Source organism: Chiloscyllium plagiosum, chromosome 12 (genome assembly GCF_004010195.1).
Source record: "Chiloscyllium plagiosum isolate BGI_BamShark_2017 chromosome 12, ASM401019v2, whole genome shotgun sequence".
Taxonomy (NCBI): domain Eukaryota; kingdom Metazoa; phylum Chordata; class Chondrichthyes; order Orectolobiformes; family Hemiscylliidae; genus Chiloscyllium; species Chiloscyllium plagiosum.
The window spans coordinates 1,337,851-1,345,669 of NC_057721.1; positions in this window are offsets into that span (position 1 = coordinate 1,337,851).

The window sequence follows — 7,819 nt, forward strand, 5'->3', positions numbered from 1 at the left end:
TGTCCTTGACCTTCTTGTTGGAATTGGGCTTGAGTTTGGAAGTTGCTGTTTAGGAATCCTTGGTGAATTTCTGCAGTGCATCTTGTAGATAGTACACATTACTGCTACTGAATGTTGATAGTGGAAGGAGTGGATGCTTGTGGATGTGGTGCCAATGAAGCAGGTTGCTTTGTCCTGGATGGTGTCACGCTTCTAGAGTGTTGTTGGAGCTGCATTCACTCAGGCAAGTAGGGTGTATTCTATCACACTCCTGATTTGTACCTTGTAGATGGTGGACAGGCTTTGGGAAATCAGGAAGTGAGTTACTCATTGCAGTATTCCTAGCCTCCAACCTGCTCTTGTAGCCCTTGTGTTTATGTGGTGAGACCAGTTGATTTTCTGGTCAAAGGATGTTGTTAGCAGGGCAATTCAATGATGATAACACCATTGAATATTAAGGAACAGCAGTTAGATTATCTCTTATTGGAAATGGTCTTTGCCAGGTATTTGAGTGGTGTTAAAGTTACTTGTCACTTGTCAGCCCAAGCCTGGATATTTTCCAGATCTTGTCGCATTTGAACATGGACTGCGTTCAGTATCTGAGGAGTCATGAATGGTGCTGAACACTGTGCAATCATCAGCGAACATCCCCACCTCTGACCTTATGGTGGGGTGAAGGTCATTGATGAAGCAGCTGAAGATAGTTGGGCTTAGGTCACTACCATGAGGAACTCTGGCAGAGATGTCCTGGAGCTGAGATGACTGACTCTCCAAAAACCACAACCATCTTCCTATGTGTCTGATATGACTCTGTCCAGTGGAGAGTTTGCCCCCAATTCTCATTTATTTCAGTTTTGCTTGGACTCCTTGATGCCACACTCAGTCAAATGTACCCTTGATGTCAAGGGCTCTCACTATTTGATTCCTGATGACGGGCTTTTGCCCGAAACATCGATTTTCCTGCTGCTTGGATGTTGCCTGACCTGCTGTGCTTTTCCAGCACTACTCTAATCTTGACCATTACTTTATCTCTGGAATTCAGCTGTTCTGCCCATGTTTGAACCAAGGCCGCTTATGATATCAGGAGCTGAGTGGCCCTGGCGGAAACCAACCCGGGCGTCATTGAGCAGGTTATTGCTGAGTAGATGCTGTTTGATAGCACCTTCCATCACTTTACTGATGATCGAGAATAGACTGATAGGGTGATGATTGGCTGAATTTGTCCTTTTTTTTGTGTACTGGATATATTGTCATGAAAATACCTGTGTTGTAACTATACTGGAACAGCTTGGCTAGGGGAGCAGCAAGTTCTGGAGGATTGGTCTTCAGTACTATTGCCAGAATGTTGACATAGCCCACAGTCTTTGCAGTATCCAGTGCCTCCAATTGGTTTTTGATATCACTGAGTGAATTGAATTGGCTGAAGACAGGATCTGGGATGCTGGGGACCATTGAAAGAAGCTGAGATGGATCATCCACTTTACACTCCTAACTAAAGATTGCTCCAGCCTTATCTTTTATGCTAGCGTTCCAGCGTTGAGGATTGGGATATTTGTGGACCCGCCTCCTCCAGTGAGTTGTTTAATCATCCACTACTATTCACAACTGGATGTGGCAGGACTGCAGAGCTTAGATCTGATCCATTGTTTGTGGGATCGCTTAGCTCTATCACTTGGTGCTTATGCTGTTTGGTGTGCAAGTAGTCCTGTTAGGTAGCTTCACTAGGTTGACTCCTCATTTTTAAGGTGTGCTTGGTGATGCTTCTGGTATGCCCTCCTGTACCATCCATTGAACTAAGGTTGATCTTCTGGCTTGGTGGTAATGTTTGAATGGGGGATATGCTGGGCCATGAGGTTACAGATTGTGCTGGATTACAAATCTGCTGCTGCTAATGGCCCATGGCACCTCATGGGTTCCCAGTCTTCAGTTGCTAGATCTGTTCTAAGTCTGTACCATCTTGTACGATGATAGTGCCACACAGCATGATAGAGGGTATTCTCAATATAAAGATGAGAGTTTGTCTCCACAAGGACTATATGGGCGGTCACTCTGAACGATACTGTCATGGACACAACCTCTGCATCCAACAGAGGTTGGGATGAGGTCAAGTATGTTTTTTTTCCTTTTGTTGGGTCCCTCACCAGCTGCCACAGACCCAGTTAGCAGCTATGTCCTTTAGGACACAACCAACCTGATCATTAGCATTAGCAGGAAATGACAGGGTAGATAAAGATAAATTCTTTCCACTGGTTGAGGAGAAAGTGAGGACTGCAGACGCTGGAGACCAGAGCTGAAAAATGTGTTGCTGGAAAAGCGCAGCAGGTCAGGCAGCATCCAAGGAGCAGGAGAGTCGACGTTTCGGGTATAAGCCCTTCTTTAGGAATTCCTGAAGGGCTTATGCCCGAAACGTCGATTCTCCTGCTCCTTGGATACTGTCTGACCTGCTGCACTGGTTGAGGATTCTAGAACAAGGGCCATTGTCTGAGAATTAGGGCCAGACCATTCAGGAGAGATTTTAGGAAGCACTTCAGCACCCAGTTAAAAAAATCACACAACACCAGGTTATAGGCCAACAGGTTTATTTGGAAGCAGTAGCTTTCGGAGCACCGCTCCGAATCATCACTTCTGCACACATAGGGTGGGAAATGTTTGGGACTCACTTCCACAAACAGCAATGTATGCTGCATTGGTTGTTAATTTTAAATTGGAGATAGGCACATTTTTGTTTAGCAAAGGTATTAAGGGATATGAGCCAAAGGCAGGTGCACGGATTTAGGCCAAAGATCAGCCTTGATCTTATTGAATGGTTGTGCAAGTTGGAGGGGCTAAATGGCCTACTCGTGTCGCTACCCAGGGTGTGTCACCCCCATTCCCAGTACTTATTCCTGAGGTACAAAGCTTCCGCCATCAGCACTGGACCCTTCTGAAATTTGAGGACAAGGGTGAATATTCCAATTTCCTCTGCTCTAATGATGGAAAGTTTCCATAGTTGGATTCCGCTCCCCTCTTTTGCCACCTTCCCTTTTCTTACTGAACATCTAAATTCCGGAACCATTCCAACAACCATTCCTGTCCCTGCTCTAACCATGTCTCCAAAATGGCCACAACTTCAAAGTCCCAGGTACCAACCCACGCAGATTCGCCCACCATATTCCGGATGCTCCTGGCGTTGAAGTAGACACACTTCAAACCGCCTTTATGCTTGCCAGTGAACTCTTGCGACCTTGAAACCACATTTCTGACCTCACTACGCTCAACCTGCTGGACACTGGAAGCTACAATTTAGCGAGGCGATGGGAACCTAACTCGTAGTTCCAGTGTCCAGAAGGTTGAGAGCAGTGAGGTCAGAAATGTGGTTTCAAGGTCGCAAACGTTCACAGGCAAACAGGAAGGTGGTTTGAAATGTGATACTTCAATGCTAGGAGCATCCGGAATAGGGTGGGTGAATTTGGGTTGGTCCCTGGGTTGATACTGTGACCATTTCGGAGACATGGTTAGAGCAGGGACAGGAATGGTGGTTGCAGGTTCTGGGATTTAGCTGTTTCAGGAAGAACAGAGAAGGTGGCAAAAAAGGGGGAGGTGTGGCATTGTTAGTCAAGGACAGTATTATGGTGGCAGGAAGGACATTGAGGACTTGTCTACTGAGGTAGTATGGGCTGAGATTAGAAACAGGAAAGGAGAGGGCACCCTGTTGGGAGTTTTCTATAGGCCCCTGAATAGTTCCAGAGATGTAGAGGAAAGGATAGCAAAGATGATTCTAGGTAGCAGCAAAAAGTAACAAAGTAGTTATTATGGAAGACTTTATCTTTCCAAGTATTGACTGGAAGTACTATAGTTCAAGTACTTTAAATGTGTCAGTTTTTGTCCAATGTGTGCAGTATACAGGTTTCCTGATACAGAATGTACACAGGCCAACAAGAGGAGAGGTCACTTTGGATTTGGTACCGGGTAACAAATCTGGCCAGGTGTTAGATTTGGAGGTAGGTGAGCACTTTGGTGATAGTGACCATAATTTGGTCATGTTTACTTGAGCAATGAAAAGGGATGGGTACATACCGCAGGGTAAGTGTTATAGCTGGGGAAAGGCAATTGCGATGCAATTAGGGAAGATTTAGGATGCATTGGATGGAGAAGGAACTGCAGGATATGGGTACAATTGAAATGTGGAGCTTATTCGTGGAACAGCTACTGCATGTCCTTGATAAGTATATACTTGTCAGGCAGAGAGGAAATGGTAGAGCAAGGGAGCCATTGTTTACTAAAGAAGTTGAATCTCTTGTCAAGAGGAAGAAGGCGGCTTATGTTAGGATGAGACATGAAGGCTCAGTTAGAGCGCTTAAGAGTTACAAGTTAGCCAGGAAAGATCTAAAGAGAGGGCTAAGAAGAGCCAGGAAGGGACATGAGAAGCCATTAGCAGATAGGATCAATGAAAACTCTAAAATTTTCTGTAGATATATCAGGAATAAAAGAATGACGAGAGGAAGATTAAGGCCAATCAAGGACAGTAGTGGGAATTTGTGCGTGGAGTCCGAGGAGATAGGGGAAGTGCTAAATGAATATTTTTCGTCAGTATTTACACTGGAAAAAGACAACGTTGTCGAGGAGAATACAGAGATACAGGCTATTAGACTAGACAGGACTGAGGTTCACAAGGAGGAGGTGTTAGCAATTCTGGAAAGTGTGAAAATAGATAGGTTCCCTTGGCAGGATGGGATTTATCCTAGGATTCTCTGGGAAGCCAGGGAGGAGATTGCCGAGCCTTTGGCTTAGTACTTCATGTTGTCATTGTCTAGAGGAATAGTGCCAGAAGATTGGAAGATAGCAAATGTTGTCCCCTTGTTCAAGAAGGGGAGTAGAGACAACCCTGGTAATTATAGACCAGTGATCCTTACTTCGGTTGTGGGTAAAGTGTTGGAAAGGGTTATAAGAGATAGGATTTATAATCATCTAGAGAGGAATAAGTTGATTAGGGATAGTCAACACTATTTTGTGAAGGGTAGGTTGTGCTTCCCAAACCTCACGGAGTTCTTTGAGAAGGTGACCAAACAGGTGGATGAGGGTAAAGTGGTTGATGTGGTGTATATGGATTTCAGTAAGGCATTTAATAAGGTTCCCCACGATAGGCTATTGTACAAAATACAGAGGCATGGGATTGAGGGTGATTTAGCGGTTTGGATCAGAAATCGTCTAGCTGAAAGAAGACCGAGGGTGGTGGTTGATGGGAAATGTTCATCCTGGAGTTCAGTTACTAGTGGTGTACCGCAAAGATGTGTTTTAGGGCCACTGCTGTTTGATATTTTTATAAATGACCTGGATGAGAGCATAGAAGGATGGGTTAGTAAATTTGCGGATGACACTAAGGTTAGTAGAGTTATGGACAGTGCTGAACGATGTTGTAGGTTACACAGGGACACAGATAAGCTGCACGAGCTGGGCTGAGAGATGGCAAATAGAGTTTAATGTGCAAAAGTGTGAGGTGATTCACTTTGGTTGGTGTAACAGGAATGGCTTATGGTAAGATTCTTGGTAGTGTGGATGAGCAGAAAGATCTCAGTGTCCATGTACATAGATCCCTGAAAGTTGCCACCCAGGTTGATAAGGTTGTTAAGAAGGTATATGGTGTGTTAGCTTTTATTGGTAGAGGGATTGGGTTTCAGATCCACGAGGATATGCTGCAGGTGTACAAAACTCTGGTGCGGCCACACTTGGAGCATTGCGTACAGCTCTGGTCACCACATTTTCAGAAGGACGTGGAAGCTTTGGAAAGGGTTCAGAGGAGATTTACTGGGATGTTGCCTGGTGTGGAGGGAAGATCTTATGAGGAAAGGCTGATGGACTTGAGGCTGTTTTCGTTGGAGAGAAGAAGGTTGAGAGATGACTTAATTGAGACATATAAAATAGTCAGAAGGTGGATTAGGGTAAGATAGGGTGGATAGTGAGAGCCTTTTTCCTTGGATGGTGATGGCTAGCATGAGGGGACATAACTTTAAATTGAGGGGTGATAGGTGTAGGGCAGATGTCAGAGATGGTTTCTTTACTCAGTAGTAGGGGTGTGGAACACACTGCCTGCAACAGTGGTAGACTCGCCAAATTTAAGGACATTTAGATGGTCATTGGATAAACATATGGATGAAAATGGAATCATATAGGCTTCAGATTGGTTCCACAGGTCAGCACAACATCGAAGGGCCTGTTCTGTGCTGTAATGTTCTAGTTACATTGAGTTACACAGAACAATGTTTGGACCCAGAGGATGCTGACGGGTCTAGTATGTGCCACCTGGGAGGGTAGTTGAGGCGGGAAACCTCTCAACGTTTAAAAGATACTTGGATGAGCCCTTAAAATAGAGTTTTAGGGTCATAGAGATGTACAGCATGGAAACAGACCCTTCGGTCCAACTCGTCTATGCCAACCAGATATCCTAAAGTAATCTAGTCCCATTTGCCAGCATTTGGCCCATATCCCTCTAAACCCTTTCTGTTCACATACCCATCCAGATGCCTTTTAAATGCTGTAACTGTACCAGCCTCCACTACTTCCTCTGGCAGCTCATTCCATACACACACCACTCTCTGCATTTGTCATAACATTCAAGTGTGTGAGCGTAATGCAGGAAATAGTGTATATTTGACTCAAGGTGCTGAATGGCCTCTTCTGTAGAAACCAGAGGAAGTGCGCGCTTGGCCCAATCTTGTCTCTGCTGATCCAACACACCCAGATGCCTTTCTAACCTCATCTTGCTGCACACGGCCCAGAGCCCAGCAGCTTACAGCACTTAAGGTGCATTTCCAGTTACTTTGGGTCTTCACCTTCACCATTCATTGAGGCAGCAAACTCCAGATATCCATCATCCTCAATACAAAATAGCTTTTCCTCACATCCCTTCTGCCTTTTCGCTTACATCTATGACTCTGCTTTTTGAGCTCTCTACCAAGGGCAACCAGTTCCTCCTGTCTACTCAATATAAGAGCAAATTACTGCAGAATCTGGAATCTGTACTAAAAACACCAAATACTGGAGATCACAGCAGGTCAGACAGCATTCATGGAGAGAGAGCAAGCCAACATTTTGAGTCTTGATGACTCTTCAGAGTCAAACTTGTTGCTTTCCTCCTGTCTCCAGTTCCCACTATCAAATACTATACACAGTATGATTCAGTCTCAGACACAATGAATCTTAGATGAAAATAGACAAGATTACCCTGGATAATTATATTAATGCTACCACAGGACTTTGGTGAGGCCTTTTCTGGAGTACAATGTCCAGTTCTGGTCACCCTGCTACAGGAAGGATTTTAATATGGAGAGGGTTCAGAAGAAACTTACCATGATGTTGCCAGGAATGGAGGGTTGGAGTTATAAGGAGAGGCAGGATAGGCTGGGATGTTTTTCATTGGAGCATAGGAGGTTATGAGGTAATTTTCTAGCAGTCGATAAAATCATGAGGTGTATAGATACGGGGAACGGCAGGCATCTTTCCCGTGGGGTGGGGATTTCAAGACTTAGTGGGTACATTTTTAATGGGTGAGGAGAAAGATTTTAAAAAGACATGAGAGATAAAAGATAAGAGTGGTCAGTGTGTGGAATGAACTTCCAGAGGAAGTGGTGGATGAGGGTACAGTTATGTTCAAAAAGATGTTTGGATAAGTTCAGAGTATTGAGTGCAATTCTGGTCTCCCTCCTATCGGAAGGATGTTGTGAAACTTGAAAGGGTTCAGAAAAGATTTACAAGGATGTTGCCAGGGTTGGACGATTTGAGCTACAGGGAGAGGCTGAACAGGCTGGGGCTGTTTTCCCTGGAGCGTCAGAGGCTGAGGGGTGACCTTATAGAGGTTTATAAA